Consider the following 24,532-nt stretch of genomic DNA (forward strand, 5'->3'; position numbering starts at 1 on the left):
CAGCACGACAATGCCAGACCACACACGAGCGCTGCGACATCTGCAACAATCCGACGTCTTTGGTTCACCGTCATCGACCATCCTCGATTCAATGTCGACTTGGCTCCATCCAATTTTCAGCTGTTTCAAAACCTTAACGAACACCTTTGAGGACTTCAATTTGATAGGGATGAAGCGCTGCCACCAGAGGTGAGGGCGTGGCTCCGTGAACTAAGTCAAACATTCTGCAGTGACGATATTAACAAACATGTCTCTCGTTGGAAGAAATGTGTTCTTCGCCAGGGTGCCTACGTTCAGAAATAAATATGTAGGCATGAACATTGAAGATGCATTATCTTCATAAGGTTGGATTATTTAAAAAAGTTGTAAGAGTTTTCACATAGAAAATCGAAGACATTACTTTTCAACACGCCCTATTAGTACACAATATTTGCGGGGTAAACTTTCTGCTTGTTTCATTGTTGGTTCAAATGGTTCAAATGGCTCTGAGCATATGGGACCCAACATCTGAGGTCATGAGTCCCGTAGAACTTAGAACTACTTAAACCTAACTAACCTAAGGGACAACACACACATCCATGCCCGAGGCAGGATTCGAACCTGCGACCGTAGCAGTCACGCGGTTCCGGACTGAAGTGCCTAGAACCGCACGGCCACCGCGGCCGGCGGCATTGTTGGTATTGCAGGGTTCACAAAATTTGCCATGAGAATAAATTATGCAATAGTAACCCCTTTCGTAATAATCTGAGCTGCATCTGTCAGTGAATACCAGTGACGGTATAAATTACAACTCTTCTTAACAATATATTTCCTTTCGCCACCCTTGTCGACATGAAGAATGACTAAAGGTGCAAACCTTTAGTAGTCTCTCTGTTCGGTTACTTCACTCCGTTCCATTGGTAAGCTTTCTGCTTACACTTCTGTTGGTGTATATACTAAAGCAGCAAACCTTTAGTTGTTCTTCATTTCGACAGAGGTGCGAAACGAATCATTTATGCCCCTGATGTTAAAGTGAGAGAGAAGCCAACGAATTAAGGGAGCAAAGGAGCATCTTGTTGACATCCTGGTAATTAAAAGCGGAACACTAGCACTGTTGGAATATCTTTGACAGGAGTATCGTCAAAACTGTACAGATCAGGATACTCTTAGAGTGCCATTTACACCTGAGAGGATTTTCCAAACAGTTTACGGGAAGATAATTACATATAAATGTCTATAGTTTAATTTTCTGTTAACAACAGACTAGCCGGGGAATTCTGTTTGTGCTCTGTGTTGTTTGTCATTTCCGTTATTAAATATTGTTTATTGTTCAAGCGGTGGTGTAAAACTCCCAATTACAGTTTTCTGGCCATAGCCACCATTATGTTAAAGTGGATGTAGTATTTCGGCTCTTCACTGCTTCCAACGTCCTTTGATAATCCATTCAGTTTCTCCATACGCTGTAGCCAATCATCTAAGAAATTATCCTTCTGGTCTTCCGGAACTCGGTCCAGGAATGGACATACTGACTTCAGAAAATCTAAAAAAAAATAAAAAGGCAAATATTCGATTACGACAAATATTAGATTACGATGAAAAATCACAAAGCATACAAATACTATATTTGAATAATGGTTTAAGATATCGAAAGCAGCATTTTATCAAGACAAAGTTCGCAAAAGAAGGATGTTCTACAGTATGTTCAATGCTTCAGACTTTATCTATCGAGGCACTGCTAATTAGTTGTTTATTCATCCATAGTGCATTTACAGACTGTATCAGACATGTCATATAGTAGAAAAACAAAACAATTTTTAAAAATTGAAGGTATAGCTCTAGGGAGCCTACATAATTAATTTTTCCCTTTATTGTTTTGTTTTATTCATTGTGTTTAGTAGTAAACGTCAAGACGTTCAATTAGTAGTTCTACCTGAACATTAATTTTTCATTGTTTCAGTTTATAATTCTCTGTGCTATAAAAGTTCCCGTTTTCGACAACACAGGAGGATTTTTTCCCCCCGTGTACAAAGTCTGTGGATTTATTGATGAGAGGATACAGAACAGAAAAGATCTAATGAACTTATGTCCGGAAATTCATGATTTCTGGGTATTCGATCATACACTCTTATACAGACTGCGGTCTAATGCACGCTGCACCATGCAGCCATAGCTACAGTATGTCTTGAAAATGATTTTCGAGTGCCTCAAGGCATGTATGTACGCGCTGTAGCATGCTCTGTCTCACACGTTCACGTGGGCCAGGCTGCATCCGAACAGTGTCAAAGGCAGCATGAATATCCTCCTTCCTTGTCTGCATATCTGGAATGATTCTGTGTACAGGATACATTTGAGATGGCCCAATAACCAGAAACCACACCGGTTGAGATCCGGTGAACGTGAGGCCATGCAACTGGACACCCTCGTCCGGTCCACAGACCTGGCAAGACACGATTAGGATGCGTCCAGTAGGCTGGAGAACCATCATGTAGCCGCCACGTAACCCTTCGAATCATCAATGGCAGTTCTTCCAGTAAGGGAGGCAAAGTCACCCGCAAGAAACGCCGATAGTTCCGGCCCGTTAGGCGACGCTGAAGGAAGACTGGTGTCAACAGACGATCGCCAATTATCCCAGCCCACACATTCCGGCTGCTCTGATGCTGATAATTCGCTGTCACCACACCATGGGGGTTCTGCATATTATAGCACAGATCCTGATAAGAAAGTTGAACATACCACTCCTCGTAGAGGTGGTCTCAGCTGTGAATAGGACAGACGACACAAATCCCAGAATCGTGGTTGCCTGGGGAAGAAACCAGTGACGAAACTGCTCCAGATGTGGAAAGTGTGTCTCTAGAGCGCCCTGCACACGTCTGAAGTGATGAGGGTAGTAACTACTGATATAAAGTTCCTCACGGTCGTCTGACTTACCCCTTACCGGCGGGCAAACCGAATGGTACTGACACAGCGGTCGCCTTCCTGATGTGTTAATCATATTTTCTTCCAAGTCAGGTGTTCGAACATTTCGGGTAAGTTCTTCGTGGTTTCCTGTTTCCTGAAACGACCCTGTCTCAGACAAATGGCGATACACTGTTGCAAATATTGAATGCTGTGGCTACTGACGGTGAGGATAGCTCTCCTGATACAATTTTGCAGCTCCCCCCCCCCCCCTTTTGCCATTTGCCTTTCCGCAAGTGAACACTATGTCGGAACCATTGTGTACAACACTGTATCACACCCACTTCAACATGAATCACATAGAGAAGTGAATCGGACACAACGTTACCAATTGCTATGGCAGGAGAGGGCTCTAGGGCCTGATATCTGAAGAACTGTACCACCCTCTAGGAGAAAACCATGCATACTTTAAGTGTGGCTGCATGGTATTGCAGCGCGTATTAGACCGCAGTCTCTGTATCAAAGTATGATTGATAATCTAGCGTGGAAAACATGCACATTCGGACGTATGTTCATTAGACTTTTTTTATTTTTTCAGTATGCTCTCAGTACATGGTGAAAAAAAAGACCCTGTAGAGACTGAACAATCGAGTTGTAGGACCGTGAGTAACATGAGAACGCGGACTGCAGACATGTGGCTTGGCTGGTGCGATGGTTTTCGTGCGTTATCTCACGGATAATTATATTAATACGTGAGCGCATTGATGGGAACTGCAGAAAGAGAGCGAGTAATATAATGTGAACTGTGTGTCGCACTTTTATTCTTGAATAAACTGAGTCAGTTTTTGGGTACAAATCGGTAGGTCACTGGTGGAACAGTGTGTGTGCATGGTACCTCGTTTGAGTGTTTCGAAGACTGTACTTTTATGTGACTAAATCTAAAACTGTGTCGTGTAAGTCACTAAATTGAAATTGTATCACAAGTTCCACTGAGCAGAAGAATATACGAACATATGACCGAATGTTTCAAATTATGCATATCTGGACCTGCAATTCCACGACATCAAGCTCACGCCGACAGCTGCGCCAGTATCGGAGTCCTGTCTCCACCTCAGATGTATAACGGTCCTAAAAACATTTTCAGCATATTATCGTCCAATACCAGACCCGCCATACTATCTTGGAATACTGCAGCCGTGTCAGCTGCAGTCACAGCGAGAATTTTTGAAAAAGGCTGCTACGTTAATAAGGCTCTTAGCTGGATAAATAATGTAGTACGGTATGAGATTTTCACTCTGCAGCGGAGTGTGCGCTGATATGAAACTTCCTGGCAGATTAAAACTGTGTGCCGGACCGAGACTCGAACTCGGGACCTTTGCCTTTCGCGGGCAAGTGCTCTTCCAACCGAGCTACCCAAGCACGACTCACGCCCCTCCTCACAGCTTTACTTCTGCCAGTACCTCGCCTCCTACCTTCCAAATTTTACGAAAGCTGTCCTGCGAACCCTGTAGAACTAGCACTCCTGAAAGAAAGGATATTGCGGAGACAAGGCTTAGCCACAGCCTGGGGGATGTTTCCAGAGTGAGATTTTCACTCTGCAGCGGAGTGTGCGCTGATATGAAACTTCCTGGCATATTAAAACTGTGTGCCAGACCTAGACTCGAACTCGAGACCTTTGCCTGTCGGGGGCAAGTGCACTACCAACTGAGCTACCCAAGCACGACTCACGCGCCGTCCTCATACCTTTACTTCTGCCAGTACCTCGAATCCCACCTTCCAAAAGGCAAAGGTCCCGAATTCGAGTCTCGGTCCGGCTCACAGTTTTAATCTGCCAGGAAGTATCAATGTAGTACGGTATCTGGTTTCTCTTTAAAACAGAATTTGCTCCGGTCATAATATTTTGTCAATCTGGTTTCCTGTTAAAACAATATTTGCTCCAGTCATAATATTTGGTCCATCTACGACAATGTTTTCAAAATTTTAGAAAGCATTTTGTAGATGGAGCATAGCGATCGGTATAAAATGCTAAAGAACCGTACTTACACGGATCTCGCTCCGTCTGCGGTCACCAGCAGCCATAATGGCAGAAAGAGCCTAAAGATGATTCGAGGAACGAGCCGAAACCTGTTGCTAACAAATGAAAAATCTGGAAACGCGATCAGGACTGTTTTCATTTAATTTTTAAGACAATGTTGTCATTGGAACAGTACGAACACATAAATGTACTGTTCGCTCCATTCCGCATATTATAATTTTTTTACTATTTAGTAAATTAATATCCATACTTGCTCTCATTCAGTGGATTAACCACGTTGTATAGCGTCATGTTCCTGACGTAATACATAAATAACTTAATGAAATGAAGATATTTACAAATCCATTACACTGCGTGTTGACACACCTATTATAAGTGTGCTTTGTTCTGACCGGTCGAGAACTGTAGCCCTCGCAATATTAAAATCTGACAGCTGGTGTACATGTGTTTGAGGTTAGTTAGTTTACAACATTATGTTAAATTTAAGGGTTGTGCATATTAGTGTATTTCACGTAAATGAGTGCATTTCTGGGTGCACGCATACATATTATTCAACAACATTTTCACGGTATACTTGTGTTAACTAAATGTCAGAGAATGACTCAATATTTCATATTGCCCAATGTTATTGGCTGTCTGTAGGTAAGATTGAAAGTTGTGTAATATATTATACGGCACACTGACGGATCTACTGAAATTAGATTAAAAGTAAAATGTCTTATGCTAATGGCGCTGGCTAATATTGAATGCCTGTCAGAGCAGTCTGTTACGGAGTTTATTTTGTGCATTTTGATGTGTTGTGAAATGGAAATGGGTTCGAAATAGAGGAACGGACATTTATTATTGAGAATATTTAGTGGTTTCCAGTCTCACAAACTACTTAATTGTTGCATTGCACATTTACACAGTAAAATAATATTGATGGAGAAACGCTATTTAGGAACATATTTTTTATTATATTTGATGTATTCCCCGTAATTTACAAAGACATGCTACAACAAGAATGGAACACATAACATCTAGCATATATACCAAGACTACATACATTGGGCCAGGAAGTCTATACATGTCAACTCAATGCTGACACACATAACACATATTTCGAGCACGAACATTCAACACTTCCCGTTGAACAAATGTTTTATGTGCTCACAATAATCATGAACACTACATCGTTTCGGAGCACTACGCATTGTACTCTATGTTGTTATACAGTTTTTCAAATAGTTCGAATTTGTCTTTACTGAGAGCCTTGGTCAATAAATCAGACCTGCTTCCTCCGTACACAAACAGTTTATATCCATATCCTTCTGTTTTAGGCGATACCTAGTAAAATGGTACCCAATATCAATGTGCTTGAATCGTACACTTGTTATTTGCTTCAGAGCTAGCTTGACAGTTCCCTTGTTGTCGGAAAACACTTTGGTAGACTCAATAATAGTATGTGGCTCAGTTTCACCTATTAGAGCTCTTAATCATAACACTTCTGGTATGGTGAAAGACAATGCCATATAGTCAGCCTCAACAGTAATCAAAACCACTGTTGGTTATTTCTTGCAAGACCAGGATATTAATCCTCCCATCAACTTGAAACAGCTGCCTGTAATAGAATGTCCGTTATGTAGTTCTTCTCCCCAGTCTGCATCAATATAACTTTCCAGGTTCTTGTTCACTGTCTAACAATTACTTAATTGGTAAACAACGGTTCCTTTTAAATATAAAAATTTTCTTTTAACTACAACCCAACGTTTAATTCTAGGGTCTTAGCAAATTTTGTTCACGATATTAGTAGTGAAGGCACTATTTGGCGTGGAATTTGAGCTGATTATAAAAGAATGGCGACTGCCTGCAAATAAGGGAATTGCTTTTTCACATTCTACCTTCGTTTTCTACAAACAGCTTTGTGGCAGCCGTGCCGAGAAATGCGCGAGCTGTAGCTAGTGCCGGCCCAAACTAGTGGTGCCCGCCGACACCACACCCGCAGATTTACCATTTGGGCAAATTTTGGGAATAGTGCGAAGTGCACGGGCTCGCACAAGACAAAGTGGAGACCAGTGTGAGCTGAGCAACGGACCAATATAGACGTGTATCCATGTGTATAATTCTTTTTGCCGCAAACCAAAGCGTCGAGCTGTGGACCAAAGTGTCGAGCTTAAACTGAGTTCCCCACAACGCGATCTGGATCTTTTATACAGCGCCACCCGTATCGTTACGTAGCGACCACAAAGTACACGGCGCACAGTGGGAGGGAAGACGGTCATCGGTTTGAATCGCCGTTACGCGATCGGATCACGTGCTCCATAGTTAAGGAGTGTACAATCCGTATCTCACTCGTATCGTTTCTTTCCTTGTGGTGCACTCGTAAATATCATTCGTAGAAAAAGAAAATGGTTCAAATGGCTCTGAGCACTATAGGACTTAACATCTGAGGTGATCAGTCCCCTAGAACTTAGAACTACTTAAACCTAACTAACCTAAGGGCATCACACACATCCATGCCCGAGGCAGGATTGGAACCTGCGACCGTAGCGATCGCGCTGTTCTGGACTGAAGCGCCTAGATCCGCTCGGCTACACCGGCCGGAGTAGAAAAAGACTCTAATTCCTTTTCTGTAGCTTTCTTCCAATAAACTGCACTCGGGCTAACCAAGGCTTCTTCAACTGTAAGAGGTTACTGTTGAATATTTGAGCATCCACACACATTTTATATTCTGGATACAATTTAGATTATATTCTACACGATGAACGCCGCAAATTTACGTCCATTGCTGCTGGAGTTTCCTGGTTCTCATTATCCTTTTCATCTTCACTCAACATATCTGATTCTACCTGAACAGCTCTTTCATGTACTTTAAATCTAAAATTTTCTGGTGCTTTTGAACGTTCTTGGACATCTTATTCAGATTAATATGTGCACATACTTTTTCACTATACATTTCATTCTCACCAATTATAAAAATGTTACCTCTCTGCTAGTTAGTCCCGTTTCTTATTCATGCTTTACGATTCAGTAACCTTGGAAATCTTTACAGTTTCCAATAAATATGATTTTCAAATTTAGAGCCCCATTTTCTTCTAAGTAGTTTGGGAACTTGTACCATGGCCTTCCATTTAAATATTCTTAGATGGTCTAGATCTGGCTTCTTTTCAGTCCAAATTTCATATGTGGTCGTATTTGGTAAATCTTTAGTAGACGATTTACTATTCAGATACTCTGCACTTGATTCTGCTTCTGCCCAATAACATATGAGTAATTCTGGATCCTTTAAACATGCTCCTTACTTTTTATAGAATTTTTCTATTAGCCTGTTTTGCTACTGCAGAACTAAAGCAAGCTGCAGTTTGATTTCTGATTCCAAGTTCACTCAGTCGTTGTCTAAAGTGTGTATTGACGCATTCGGTACTATTTTCTTACCTGATACCTTTTATATTCTTACCACTGCTTCTTTCAGCCATTACGCGAAAGTGGCAAATATCTCGCTCACTTTGTCCTTGGTTCCAGGGAAATAAACGTGGGTTTATTTCGAAAAATTACCAATCAAGGTAAGGAAACAACAAGTGCTCTGATAGATTCCTTTTTCCATGGGTCCAAACGTCTCTGCGTATCAGCTGTGAAAGCTCAGTACATCTATTTTTACTTGTTTTAAACGATAATCTGGCTTGATTTCATTGTAAACAAATTTCACAACGCAAGTTACAACGCTTATTTTCCTTTAACCCTGTTGCCGTGTGTTTTAACAAGGCCGTACTTCTCCTACTATGATGTCCAGTCCTTTATGACATAAAAAACCTTTCGCAGAATGTAAAGGATAACTATTTCAAACTACAGGAACATCTAATTCATAAATAACTTCTTCTTTAGTATCTGTGGGTTTCACACTGGTCCTTCTGATCAATTATTTCTCCACCATTTAAATAGAAAAATTATCTTGTAGCCCTTTCACTAACTGAAGGAAAAATCTTTAGCAGCATTCTTAATGTAATGTACATTATGAGCTGTAATGCCGTGTGATTCTGCATTAGCATTCAAATTAAAGTTTATCTTTCTTTTCCAATCACATTGCAGTGGAGAACCATCCACTGTTAGGCGAATAATGTATGTTCTAGGTGAAACATCGTATAAAACTCATTGGCCTTTGGTTACATTCATAGACACTGCAGAATCAAGGAACTATCCTGTATTCTTACCCAAATTTTGCCAAGAATAATATCCAGTACCTTACCTTTACTGTTCGCTTTCCTTTGTGTTCCCTTTGAAACAAGACTTTTTCTTGTGTACTTGTTTTTCCTTGGCATTTATAACATCGAACAGGTTTCTTCTTTTTGTATTTTCGATACGAAGGCATTCCTATGTCCTGGACTGAATATTTTTATATATTCTTAATATCTTGACTTTTACGCTGTCGCCTGTAATGGGTTTACCTGAATTCTCTAGGCCCATTATTATGTGGGAGAACTTAGAGGTAGTTCCGCTAGTAACAAGGTACCAATCCATTTATTAGCGATGTTGAATCCAATATTTCTTAAACGATTCAAAGTGGAAGAAGATTTTGTTCACATATTCATCAACATTTTTACATTCGTCTAGACGTGTGGTGATAAGCTCTCTTTGCAAATTCATTTTCCTAATCAAACATCCTTCTTCAAAAGCTCTTCTTAGATTGTCCCATACTTCCTTCGCTGTACTGGCCTTTTCTGTGTGAAGGTAATTAACATGATCCGACTAGAAGAATTAATTTGGATTTGGCCTTACGATCTTTGTTCTGGAAATCTGAATCTGTGAAATTCAAGGTTCCATCAATGATATCCCAAAGATCGCCCAAGTTCAGATAAGCTTATACTACAGACTTCGAGGCTGCATAATTATCTCGACCCATGAACTTCTCAGTCTGCCTCATTTGGACAGAAGTTCTTTGCGCAGTTGCAATACAAGAACTGTAAGTTATAGACTTCTCACAAGTAATATTAAGTATACCACAATTTACTGGTCAAAGTTATTCAATTCGGTCTTCCTAGGACCATAACCTATTGAATTTTATATCTGTACAGTAAAATAATATAGGCAGAGAAATACTGTTCACGAAAATAGATTTTATTTATTATATTTAATTTGCTCCTGGCAGTTTGCAAAGGCCAACACACAAAAGCATACAACGAAAAATCTAGCATAGATAGCTAATAATACACATATTAGGTGAAAAGGTCCATACACATTAACTCACTGCCAATAGCCATAACATATCTTTTGTTCACCAAATCTCAACATAAATGGAACGAATATAGCAGTCACCATGAGAAAACGGAACAATTCTATCAGTTGTTGTCGAAATAGTGGGAAACGTACCTGGGAGCACATAAGCTTCATTTAGTAAAGAAATTGAATTCGTTGTGGAAAAACTATAGGAAAGAGCTGAAAAGAATTACAAGTGCATCGAAAAGCGAGGCTGGTGGTGCCGAGCTACTGGAACCACCACTTTGGTGCGTTGGTGGCTTGAGCTTTATGCAAGGGCAAGAAATTTTTTAACGCACTTTAAGTAAAATTATGTGTACTTCTTATTTTCAAAACTGGATGTAAATAAATAAATACTAACTATATATATTCAGAATTATAGATGTAATCACGTGAAACAGTATATCTAATGAGCGAGCGTCCATCCTCAGAAATTTCCGATACTCATTTGGCTCGCTTATTGTCAAGTCACTTAGGACGTTTACATGTGTCAATTCTCCTCTCTTATTATATCACTCCTTTATTCGTTTACGCTTTCTCTTTTCTTGCATGAGCGCAAAACCAGCCCAAGCGCCATATGTGGCATCAGTATTTGCCATGTTTGCACATCCGGGATTTGACACCAATATTGTGCCATATCGATTCAATGTCTGGAACCAGCTGTTGATATGTTGCACAATGTTGCTGCCCAATATTATTGATAGTTTAGAGGCCACTTAATGAGATCAGGAAATCACTTGATTCCACAGTCATTAACACCGTTTGAACTTAGGTCGACCATTCACATTGTGTTTGAAAGTTGTCTTATAATTTGTCAACTTCCAAATATCGTATTTCACGCACCTCTTAAGGCCAAGTCGCACTTCCCATCATGTCATGTCATGTTAAAATATTCCACTTCAAATAATTGCAACCACACTGGCCAACACATAACGTCACATCAAGCCAACGTCAAAGTTTCTCGGGTACAAAGTTTTGAGACAGCTGACTTCATCGTCCGTTGTTGACCATGTGACCTCAGGTCATTTCTTCCCAACACTCAGCCTTGCTCTTCGTTTCAGGTTACGTCATAATATTATTTCCTGGGTGAACATTTATGATTGAAAGGGGAAATTTTCAGCCGGATGACTCACTTGAAAGCTACAACACGACAGCAGATGTACATATTGGCGACCCTGCCAAGATGAAAGAACGTAAGTTTCCAGAGTTATCTAACGAATAAAATTTACCTATCGAATGGGTATTTTTGTTAATGTTCAGAAATCTTTTCATCTATTTGTTGAAAATTTTGTTCTCTGAAACAGTTATCAGTTTGGCATACATTTTATTACAGAATATCGTTGCTTATGCTGAGAACACAGGACAATTTGCGTTAAAGCATATGATACACGTTATCTTCTCACCTTCTTTAAGCACTTAATTGATCAGTAATGAGTGCATACTTGGCGTGGCTCAAAAGAGTTTCTTCACTTAATTCTTGACATAACTCACTGTGAGGGAGAATAGTAAAGAGTACTTTGTCATGATTATGTAATAATTACTGTGATAAGTAAGGACAATATGGAAAGTAATTTTTTGCTGTTTGTGGTCTAAACACGAGTGGCGGTTGCTAATGATTACTTCTTCCACTATTCTGCATACTGAAACAAGAGACTGTCGAAACTGGTGAAAAATTTCTCGAATTTAAAGTATAATCAGCATTTTGTTATTTAAGTTTAAATTTGGACTGATATATTTTTTTCAGATAGAAGATTGGCAGATGTTAAGCATCAGAATGTTTGCGACTGTTGCAGAGTGAATTAATTTACTTTTCTTGCTAACTTTTTTTTAGTGTTAAACTGATAAACATTTTCTTCTTACCGTGTGTTGAAATGTTGTACTTTGTCTTAAGAACTAGATCCTGCATTGCTAATTTTCATTCTTAATCATTGTATATTTTGGCATGTGACGTGATTTTCTGGATTTGGATGCTTGTTCTTTGGAAGTGTGTTTTCTGTGTAGAATATTGGTGCTGATATACTATTTATTTTTTTCAACTTGGAAAGTCGTCTGAGCGGCTCTAGGCGCTACAGTCTGGAACCGCGCGACCGCCACGGTCGCAGGTTCGAATCCTGCCTCGGGTATGGGTGTGTGTTATGTTCATAGGATAGTTAGGTTTAAGTAGTTCTAAGTTCTAGGGGACTCATGACCTCAGACGTTCAGTCCCTTAGTGCTCAGAGCCATTTGAACCATTTTGAAAGTCGTCTGCTCATAAAGAGAAGTAAATCTGGAACTTCTGTGATGTGTTTCAGCAATTGATTCTATGATAGCATAGACAGTGCTACAAATGGTTGATTCAGTTTTTACTGACGGTTGTGTCGATTTCGAGGGCATCCTCCCCCCCCCCCCCCACCCCCCCTAAGTACCCTTTATTGCAGTTTTTCTGCACGGAAGTGCCAAGCCAAACAAACTGGTATAGGCATGCGTATTCAAATAAAGATATACGTAAACAGGCAGAATACGGCGCTGCGGTCGGCAGTGGCCGTATAAGACAGCAAGTATCTGGCGCAGTTGTTAGATCGCTTGCTGACGCTACAGTGGCACATTATCAAGATTTAAGTGAGTTTGAACGTGGCGTCATAGTAGGCCCACGAGCGATGGGACTCAACATCTCCGAGGTAGCGATGAAGTAGGAATTTTCCCGTACGACCATTTGACGAGCATACCGTGAATATCAGGACTCCGGTAAAGCATCAAATCTCCGACATCGCTGCAGTCGGAAGAAAAACCTGCAAGAACGGACCAACAACGACTGAAGAGAATAGTTCAGATTGACGGAAGTGCAACCCTTTCGCAAATTGCTGCAGATTTCAACGATGGGCTATCAACAAGTGTCAGCGTGCGAACCATTCAACGAAACATCATCGATATGGGCTTTCAGAGCAAAAGGCCCACTCTTGTATCCTTGATGACTGCACAACACAAAGCTTTACGCGTCGCCTTTTCCCATCAACATCGACGTTGGGGTGTTGATGACTGGAAACTTGTTGCCTGGTCAGACGAGTCTCGTTTCAAATTTTATCGAGCGAATGTGCGTGTACGGGCGTGGATACAACCTCATGAATCCATGGACCCTGCATGTCAGCAGGGGACTCTTCAAGCTGGTGGAGGCTCTGTAATGGTGTGGGTCGTGTGAAGTTGGAGTGATATGGGACGCCTGATACGTCTAGATACGACTGTGACAGGTGACACGTACAGAAGCATCCTGTCTGATCACCTGCATCATTCATGTCCATTGTGCACTTCGACGGACTTGGGCAATTCCGTGGTGTCCGTTCCCTCCAGCACTACTTCCGATATTAGTCGAATCCATGCCACGTCGTGTTACAGCATGCTCGCGGGGTCCCTACACGATATTCGGCAGGTGTAATAGTTTCATTGGCTCTTCAGTGTAGAAGACTGATGGAAGAGGAATTTTCAAATAATTTAAAGCATACTAAATTCATTGGTTACTTTAAATTCATCTCATTTAATTAAATTTATCTCATTTAATTTTTGGTTGGAGCCATCTAGAACTTAACAAGCTTTGCATAGGATTTAGGGTCTCGTGTGATGTTAAGGATACTGAAGGATCGTGTAGAGTATTTGAGTTATTGTGTACAATCAGGCAGCACTTCATATAAACACCTTTCAGAATGTTGTTAGTTATTGCAATTTTACAAGCATTTTCCTTAACCGATTTTCAGATCTTCATAGTTTCCCGAACGAAACTATGTCTCGAAACCTGGGAGAAAATCCAACGAGAGTCTGATCGTATGTCAGGTACACCACTGGCAAGACGCAATCCATACATTTATTGCGCGATAACAATGCTGACGTCACTGACGACAGTGCCACTAAAGTAGAGTTACTAAACACAGTTTTCCGAAACTAGCATACCAACGGAGACAACGCAAATATTCCAAAATTGTACTCTCGAACAACTGCCAACATGAGTAACTTACAAGCAGATATCATCGGTTTAGCGGAGCACCTAAAACACTTAAGAAAGGCAAATCTTCCGCTCCAGATTGTGTACCAATCAGATTCCATTCAGAGTACGTTGACACAATGGCTCAGTACTTGGCAATCATTTACAGTCGCGCTCTCGTGGAATGTTCCGTCCCCAAAGACTGGAAAGTTAAACATGTCATACCAATACCCAACAAAGGAAATAGGAGTAATCCACTAAATTACAGACTAATATCCCTAAGGCAACTTGCAGAAGAATTCTGGAACATTATGAATCACCTCGGAAACAACGATTTATTGACAAACAGTCAACACAGATTAAGAAATATCTTTCTTGTGAAACACAATTAGATCTTTATCCTCAAGAAGCAATGACTGCTGTCGACAGGAGACGTCAAATTGATTCCATATTTTTAGATATCCAAAAGGCTTTTGATACCGTTCCCCACAAGTGACTTCTAATTAAATTGCATCCATATGGAGTATCGTCTCATTTGTGTGACTGGATTCGTAATATCTTGTCGGGAAGCTCACTGTTCGTAATAACTGACGGAATGTCATCGAGTAAAACAGAAGTAACGTTCGGCGTACCCCAAGGAAATGTATTAGGCCCTCTGTTGTTCCTAACATGCATAAACGATTTAGGAGATATCAGAGCAGCCACCTCAAATTTTCTGCAGATAATGCTGTCATTTACAGTCACATAAAGTCATCAGATGATCATATCGAATTGCAGAATGATTTAGACAAGCTAACTGTATTGCGAAAAAAGTGGCAGTTGAATCTAAATCATCCATATGATCACTAAAAAGAATCCGCTGAATTTCAGTTCCAGGATAAATCACAAAATTAAACAGGCTGTAAACCAGCTAAATACGAGGGCTATCCACAAAGTACATTATGTTTTGGAAATAAAAATAAATGAAGTATTGGAATTTTTTTTATTATATACAGATGAAAGCCACACTTAAATGCTACTTTTCTACATTGTTGCCATTTAAATTAAGGCACTTATCGTAGCGATGGACGAGCTTGGAAATTCCTTCGTAGTAAAATTCGGACGCCTGCGCCTTCAACCACGTGGTTACCTCTTCTTGAAGCTGTGCGTCGTCATCAAAACGCTGCATAGCCAACCACTTCTTCATTGGTGGGAATAAGTGGCAGTCGCTCGGTTCCAGGTCGGGACTGTACGGCGGATGAGGAAACAACTCCCAGTTAAAAGATTCTAGAACTTCACGAGTGGCATTTGCCTTGTGGGCCCGGGTGTTGTCGTGAATCAGCAAGATCTTTGAGCCCAACTCTCCCCTGCGCTTCTTTTGTATTGCTCTTCTGAGGTTGTGCAGAGTTTGGCAATACCTTTGAGAGTTTATTGTAGTGCCTCTTTCCAGGAAATCCACAAAAATCACACCTTTTCTGTCCCAAAAGAGATAACCACGTGGTTGATTACGCGGGCGGCCGAATATTACGACGAAGGAATTTCCAAGCTCGACCATCGCTAAGATAAGTGCCTTAATTTAAATGGCATCTATGTAGAAAAGTAGTATTTAAGTGTGGCTTTCATCTGTATATAATAAAAAAATTTCCAATACTGTATTTATTTTTAATTCCAAAACGTAATGTACTTTGTGGATAGCCCTCGTACTTAGGGATTACAACACAAATAACTTAAATTGGAATGAGTTCACAGATAATGTTCTTGGGATACCAAACCAAAGATTGCGATTTATTCCGCATGAGATAGGATTCATGAAGGACATCTAAAAAGGTCAAAGAAGTACAGTTCGTTTTGTATTATCACGAAATAACGGGGAAAGTGCCAGGGATATGATAAACGAGTTGTGGTGACAATTATTAAAACAAAGGCAATTTTACCTGCGGCAGGACCTTCTCATGAAATTTCAGTCTCCTATTTCTCCTCAGAGTGTGAAAATATTTTGTTGGCGAACACCTACATAGGGAGAAATGATTACCGTAATAAAATAAGAGAAATCAGAGCTCGCACAGAAAGATTTAAGTGTTCGTTTTTCCCGCGCGCTGTTTGAGAGTAGAACTGTAGAAAAGTAGCTTTAAGGGGTTTCGATGAATCCTCTGCCAGGCACGTAATTGTGAATTGCAGAGTAATCCTGTAGATGTAGATGTGAATGTTGTAGTACTCATTAGTAAGAGACCAAGTATTTTAGCTTGACTTGTTGTGTTACCCAATGCATGTGTTGTTTTGTGGGTAACTAATTACTATATACTGTGCTTTGAAAATATTAATTTAAGTGAAGGTACTGGATGTCGCTGTTACAGTAGGGATCACGTACTGCACTGTGACATGGATTCAGATCATGAAGACGAACCAGATCCTTTGTGCCATTACGGAGTTGGAGAACCCAGAGTAGTCATAGAGAGCTTTATCAAGAGAATGAGATTTCTGAGGGTGTGTCTGAATTCGCTTATAGTAAATCCTTACCTGTCAGGAATACAGCAATTGTCATTCATCCTCATGTTTGTTGGAGCAATTTGATTTTATACTTCTGCCTAGTCTCCCTGCTGGCTGCAAGACTGAATTTGTGTACAGTTACTTGGAAAGTGAATATGCTGTGCAGATACATATATTGACTAGAAATTGTTAATCCTATAAGGTGTTTAGGCCTATGTGCCTGCCTGCTTATTGGTCTGAGGCAGCACAACACTGACTTAAACACGGTCTTGTAATGATGTAAAATTTTTCCAATTGTGGTTTATACAATCCTGCTTGATTATTTGAACATATGTTATTGAAAAATCAATTCTTATACAGTCCTTATAGTCTTGCTACGTCGATTCGTATCTGTGTAATGAAACTTTTGTCACATTTACATCAAATTATTTTAGCTGCTTGAGTGAAAGATGACTTAGGTTGTCAGAGTTTATTACAGATGTTGGAATATGATAATAGTGATGAGAATGCTCCTGGAAGGAGTAATAATCAGTCTGTGTATCTTGATTGAAGTCTACAAGGGATTAGAAATTACGACCGCGAGCAATATATTGACGACGATATAGATGTGGTAATGGGAAGTGGTAGCATCGAGAATCATGATGATAGGACAGGTAGAGACGGTTCGAATGGTAGACGCTTTATTAACAATAAAGGTAGCAGGGAATATACCAGGGATGGCCACTGGAGTGATAGGAACTAAGGTCTGAGCACTGCAGAGCTGCAGTCAGCTGATCCACGGAATAAAGTGCATGTGGAGAGCCCACCAACACGGGACTGACACTTCCATACGTAGCCGATTTCGATGCTGGAAAAATGACAGAGAATAGCTATGAACAGGTAGACATGTTGAATTCTGAAGATATGGAGTAACTTTTGCTCGATGAGAGATGGGAAAATGTGAATACTGTGGTAAATACAATGCTTCAGATAGATGTTAACGGAGTTGTTTTGTCTTTTGTTCTTGATAAGCCTATCCAAACTTTTGTTGTTGATAGAATCAGATTTATAAAATAAGGCTCTCAAAAAACTGATGAGTTTTGTTACTCAGGCAGCAAAATAACTGATGATGACTGAAGCAGAGACGATATAAAATGCAGAATGGCAATAGCAAGATAAGCGTGTTGCAGAAGGAGGAATTTTTTAACATCGTACAAATTTAAATGCTAGGAAGTCCCTCCTGAAGAACTTCTTATGGAGTGTAGCCCCGTATGGAAATGAAACTTGGACAATAAAGAGTAGAGGCAACAAGAGAATAAGATCATTTGATATCTGGTGCTACAGAAGAATGCTGCAGGTTTGATAGGTATAACTAAAGGGGAGGTATTGAACAGAACTGAGGGAAAAAAAGTTAATGGCCCAACTCGACCAAAAGAGCGGATCAGTTAATATGAGACGTCCTGCAGTATTAGTGAATAGTTAGTCTGGTAATTACTTATGGGAGAGTAACATTTTCAGAGCCCAAGCATTCAGTAGAGAATGCAGGTTCATAGATTGTAGTAATCACGCCTAAATGAAAAGGCTTGCACAACATTGGCTAGTGTGGGGAACTGCATCAAACCTGCCATCAGATTGAAGATCACAACAATAACAACAAGAGTGGCGAGGCTTTTGCCATAACGGACGTGTTTATATTACATGTATGCACTATCAACTGAACCAAACACGGCCATATAATTGGAAAGGTACACTTATTTTAACGAGACCATAACCATGTTCAAAGAGTAATAACAATGAAGTCTAAAATACAAATTCCACGGAATATTCAAAGGGCAGATGCGATTCATTTTGGAATTTTAGCACCATGGAATAAATAAACATCGGCTTTCCTGCAACGTCTGCCACTGGCGTTTGTTTAGCATTTCTGCAATGCTCTCGCGTCTACTTAACACGCTGCTCCTTACTGGCTCTTTCTCGTCTGTTAACCCAACTTGGTAAGGATCTTAGACTGATGAGCAGAACTCACGAGTAAGCCTTAAGACTGTTTTGTAAGGTACTCGCTTCGTGAATGAATTACATTTCCTCAAGATTTTTCCTGTACTTAATTCTAGATGAGTGATCGCAAACATTCCTGTTTAAGAGCCAATACTTACATTGTTGGGCGGTAGTTAATTCTGTTTTAGTGGTCGTCATACTTTTCTGTAGAAGAGCCAATATTGGCATTGTGGGGTGTGTGATGACATGACTAATAACGATATATATATTTTTTTCTTTCTTTTACTACCTTGTACTCCATAGATATGTTTCTGGTGACAAAGAATATTTTTCATTTGGTTATATAGTGTAGCACATGAGGTGTCTGTGCCTATACCGGACATTCTTGTGTTAGACCGGTTTGAAATCTGACTTTATGGTGGATGTTCTAAACGGACGTTGTATTATGCAAACGCTGTTGGTTTTGCAAAACGATGCCTATGGCAGTGACAATGCACTCGTGAACAGACAGTATAGTCGTCGGTTTAGAATTGAGCAGCATTACACAAATTGTGAATTTAATATCGCGCAATTTCTTGACTACGATATATGACATGTGCTAAAACACTAACTGCCAATGTGGATACTGTGAACTGTTTTGCTATATTAGTGACTGTTTTCGTGAGAAAAGTGTTATTATGAACCATGAATATTAATGGTAGATGGACTGTCTAGCTTCGCAATTGGCAAAGTATAGCAAGTGGAAGGTTAATTTTTAACACGATGTGCACTGTGCCAAACTATCCCCTGTGAAAGTTGCAGGTGAACTAATACGACCTTCAGGTGCTACATCAGCAGTTACTTTGTTCCGGCCTACGACAAATGGATGCTACGTCACTTATTACCACTGCCAGCCAAAAGAGCTTGAAAAGAACGAGGATATTTTAATGCCAGGGACATGACTGGATGAACTTACAATAGTTATATCAGCAACTTCACACTGCTTACACCGCCGTCGCCACAGCACGCCGACCCAGAAAAGATAAGACTCAAAAAACATTCCCCTCTTCGAGAAACACAATTGTAAGCAATTTAATTGCTTCATGCTCTGTAATTGATTAATGTCTGTAAATAAAAGTAGTGTATTGTAAAGATTGTTCACCTTCAGTGATTGTTGACGCGATCACGAACAGCAGTTACTCCCATCATCTATTTGGTTTTGCTTTTCAGTGTATTTGTACTAGTCGTTGCATACGTTGTATGTGTCTTTTGGAAGGGTGTACTTCGATGTGTATATGCAGTAATTTAGACAGGAGAATTTATGTGTTGCACTGGCGAAATGTGGCCAGACGTGTAAGTTGAGGCATCTGCCATTGAAGGTATTTACACCGACCAATTACAAAGATGTAGCTTATTCGCCATTGGTTCAAGTTAGCGTATTAGAAGAAACTTTGAATCTGACAACTGTCATAGTACGCGATCTTAATTTATATTTCCATTCATTCGTGTTTAGATGCATATTGATCTGGGTTTAACTGTTACAGAGGAAACTTTGAATCTGACAACTGTTATTGTATGCGATCTTATTGTAATATTTCCATTCATTCATGTTTAGATGCCTATTTATATGGGTTTAACTGTTACTGGTAAACAAAGCTACAGTACACTGTGTCATTATTTATCAAATTAACTTCAGATTGTTTTACTGTTTTCCAATATCAAAGGATTTTATTATCATAATTTTAACAGGGTGGGGAAACTTCTCATATAGAGGTGTGCTTTTGAAGTTTCCGGAAGTAAAACGGGTTCGTGGGGTTTACACAATACTAATTTACTTCATGTAGTTTTTCTTTAAACCTTTTCTGATTACAGATTCACGGTCATAGTCAATCTCCAGGAATCGATTCCTTCACAGGTGGCACCTGAGGCCTCATATGTACTGATATTATTATTAATCAGTAACCTACACGTTACACCACACCTACAATAGACTAGCTGTAGAAAGGGCATGATGAGTTGGATGCCGCCCTCCCCCCCCCCCCCCCGCCCCCAAAAAAAAAAAAAGAAAAAATTTTTCATCGTTAGAAGTTGGCACCATTCGAACACTTCGTGTCGACTGTTCTCTTTCCAAGACCACTGCCACCCTCAGCGACCCCCAAGTTGTGACACTGTAATTGCATGACGAAGTGTTGTTGTCTTGTGTGTCAGCAAACGATTAATTGACTAATAACAGCAACTGTACTTACATTTAAATGATGAGTACCCAGCATTTCCCTGGTATGTATTTGTTCCATTCCTCTACTGGTTCGTCTCTGCCTTCCTAATCTCTCTCTGTCATCTTCCTCTTCCTTATTCTCTGTCTGTCTTTTCTCCACCTCCCTCTGTCCACCTCCTCCATCCAATAGTCCAAGGAGGATCAAAATCATAGGGAGACCAAGAGATGAATACCCTAAGCAGATTCAGAAGTATGTAGGTTGCAGTAGTTACTACTTTCCGTGGTATTAATACATGTTCGTTTTCAAAGTGCCCATCTAAATGTTAACCTGCCTTCCTTTTGTTGCTGATGGATTACTTACCGTATTAGAGTAAGGGAACTGAATGATATTGAAGGTTCAATCTGCATCTTTGCAGTACACCATATATAACGGCGGTCAGAATTTGCTCGCATTTGTTTAATTGGAGGCCATAGTGGAGATTTGGGAGCATGTCTGACAATTTTGGAATGACTCGATGTGCTACAAGAATTTATTTAAAGATTTTAGTAATTGTACTGAACAAGATGTTTTACAGAATTGTTGAATATTGTCCTAAATGTCTGAACTAATAAATACTGACGGACAGCTTCACATGATTGCCTGAATTCCGATGCTAAGAGATCGGTTCGGGCAATTTGCGAGGAAATTTTGCGCGTTAGCGCGTAACTCGGAAAACTGTCTCGTCAGTAGCCTGAGCAACCAGGTGCACCGGCGAACGACTATGAGGCGGTCGGACCTTCTGCTTCATTATTTACGAGCACCACACGCAGCAACAGCAAGAAAAACAAGCAAGAGGTGCAACAAGATGACCTACGCGAAGAGAACAACAAGAACCAGCACATCCAAAAATGAAATAGGTAAGGCAGTCAGTCTGCTATAAGCTACAGTACGCGTAGGTCAGAATCCCCGAGAAGGCACAACGACAACACGATGCCGACAACAATGTTTAAATGACCTTGTGTTTTGATAACTGTGTCTTGACTTGCAGCAGACTTTAATTCTGCAGACATTAAATCTTATCCCCCCCCCCCCTCCCACAATCACACCATTCCTCTCTGTGAGTTATGTTGTTTACCTCTAATGGAGGGAGGACAACTGGCACTCAATATCTAATTTAAATTGAAGTTTCTCCCTATGACAAGAAAACCAACCAACAACGACACTATGAAACACTCTCCACATCTGCTCCTATGGCTCGTTCTACGAGAAGTTGGGTCAAACCTGCAACCAGCTCGTCCTGGAACTGGGCCACCAACAACACTGCCGGGCTGACGAGACATTGTCCGGAACTGATGCGAGAATAATTTTCTCCACAGAACCCTGAGGACACCTCATCTCCACCTCAACTGAGAACAATCTTGCTGTGAGAGAAAATTTCTCCACAGCAGCTGCAGGGCAAGTATCTTCATATTCCCTGAGGCCAGTCTACCAAGTCCGGATAGTTATAACATCACATCGAGGGGTTCATCAGGAATAACATTCTAATGTTTAACCTGCACACATACTGAGCAAGGAATGCACACTAGATAAGCGATAAGCGACTAGAGAGACAGGGGGTCTGTAAAGGCATTTGATTTATAGTTTGGGCAAAGTTTTGCTGCTTTCACCTAAACCTCCAAGATGTCACACACTTAGATCGGTACCACATATTGTATGTCGATAGAGCATCAACCAAAACACCGATTTAGTTCGAGCTACTTGCTGTCATCTGGTGGAAGATGCGTAAACGGTAATTAAAAGTAACACTACGGAGCACTGGAAAAGCGTATCTGTGAGCGATTGTTTCGTGGATCTCGGGGTGTGTTGGTATAGTGTGAGGTCGTCTTACCATAGGTCCCGGGATCGCACTGTAGGGAAGCAGCCTACTCAGTCTTTCCATTGCGTGCCAGCCAGTCCGCTGTAACTAGATCTGACACCATAAATGTTGCGCAATACTTTAAAAATCAAGTAAATAACCTGAAACGGTTCTAGCATGTCAGGAGTAATACTAAATCAATATGTGTTGAATGTCAGTTCAATAACTTTAACCATTTTCGAAATTTGGATGTTTTTCTGTAAAAATCATTGGCGCAACAGAAAAGAGCTAGAGATTTAAAAATTTATATTTAGATTCCTTTTTCATAATAATTTAATAGAAACAGTACTTTGGATTCCACAAATTAAAATTTTAGTGGAAATTCATGATTTCTGGTTTTTGTCTTAAAAAATAAGGAAGCAAGATTGATTAGGTAGGCGAATAAATAAGGCTAGGATTTTTAAATTTAAGTAGAAGGGAGATCCGCTATAATCATAAGGATGTGAGAAGTTTCAATTGAATAACTATAAAACTATAGTGATAGCGTATCTCCAAAGGGCAAGTTCACAGCTCGTCTACTGCGTGTAGTGTAATTAAATTAATTCTCTCGCCCAAAATATTTTACTTAGCCACGTCAGACTGTTATTATGATTACTTATCTGTGTGCTGAATGCGCATTTAAATTGAGAGCTTCATCTGCCATCAGCAAAAGAAGCTATGATTTATTCAGTAACTTAAAGTGGTGCTTTACTAGCCCAGCGGCTAGTTGGGAGAGCCGATTTGATCAGGCGTCCCACCTGAAGCCTGGGGTCGACGTCAGGGCGGCCAACCACTCCAGCTATCGCACCGATCGACTGACGGCGGGTGGTGGGACAGCCGTTTACGTCCGCAATGGCATTCGTCACCATGTGATACAACTTCCGCCACTGGCAACGCTGGAGGTCACTGGTGTCGTCGTTCACACCTCGGCGGTCGCCATCACGTTCGTCGCTGCCTATCGACCGCCGTCTCGTCCACTGGACCCTGCTGACATCGATGCTCTGCTCTCCTTGAGGGGGCAGGTGTTCGTCGCCGGGGACTTCAATAGTAAACATGTCTCCTGGAACTTCAGGATCACCAATGCCGGTGGCCGCTGCCTGCTCCGGGTAGTGGAACGTCACCATGCGCTTGTGGTGGGGCCGTACGATCCGACAATCTTCCCTACCCGTGGCCTCCCGGATGTCATCGACATAGCGGTCGTCAAGGGCATCCCTCATCGGATCACCGCCACGACGAGGACGGCACTGTCTTCTGATCATGTCCCAGTGGTTTTTGATATCGACCTAGACGCCCTCCAACAGGCCAGGAGAGGCATCTCACTTGCTGGCATCGACTGGGACAGGTTTCAAGCAGCCGTGACGGACTCACTCGCCGCCGCGACGCCCCCTGCGGAAGCTGGAGCGATCGCAGCACTTCTGCACTTCGCGGGCTCCACGATCGACGCTGCCAATATAGCAACGCCGCCCCGACCTCGCAATCCGCCTGACTACTCCCGACAGCTGCCGCCGGACATCCTTGCGGCCATCACTGCGAAGAACCGGGTATACCGGGAGTGGCAGAGGACAAGAACTGCCGACACCAAGCGCCTCCTCAACAGGATGCGTCGGGACATTCGGGCTGCCATTGACAACCATCGCATCGGAATAACAAGGTCGCCACCCTCTGTCTTGACGACGGAACGGCCTGGCAGACGACGAAGCGCTTCCTACGCCGCACGCAACGTATCCCTCCGCTGCTGGTCCATGGTCAGGCTGTCTGCGAACCAGCTTCGAAGGCTGATGCCCTCGCAGACGTCTTTGAGGCTGCGTTTACGCCGATCGAAGACCCCACCGACGCTGTCCACGACGACCTGGTTGCTGACCGGCTCCCACGCTACTTGGAGGCACGCGACGACGATGACGTCATTGAAGAGTCGACGGCGGAGGAGGTGTCGTCCA

The sequence above is a fragment of the Schistocerca americana genome, chromosome 2 (assembly GCF_021461395.2).
Source record: "Schistocerca americana isolate TAMUIC-IGC-003095 chromosome 2, iqSchAmer2.1, whole genome shotgun sequence".
Classification (NCBI taxonomy): domain Eukaryota; kingdom Metazoa; phylum Arthropoda; class Insecta; order Orthoptera; family Acrididae; genus Schistocerca; species Schistocerca americana.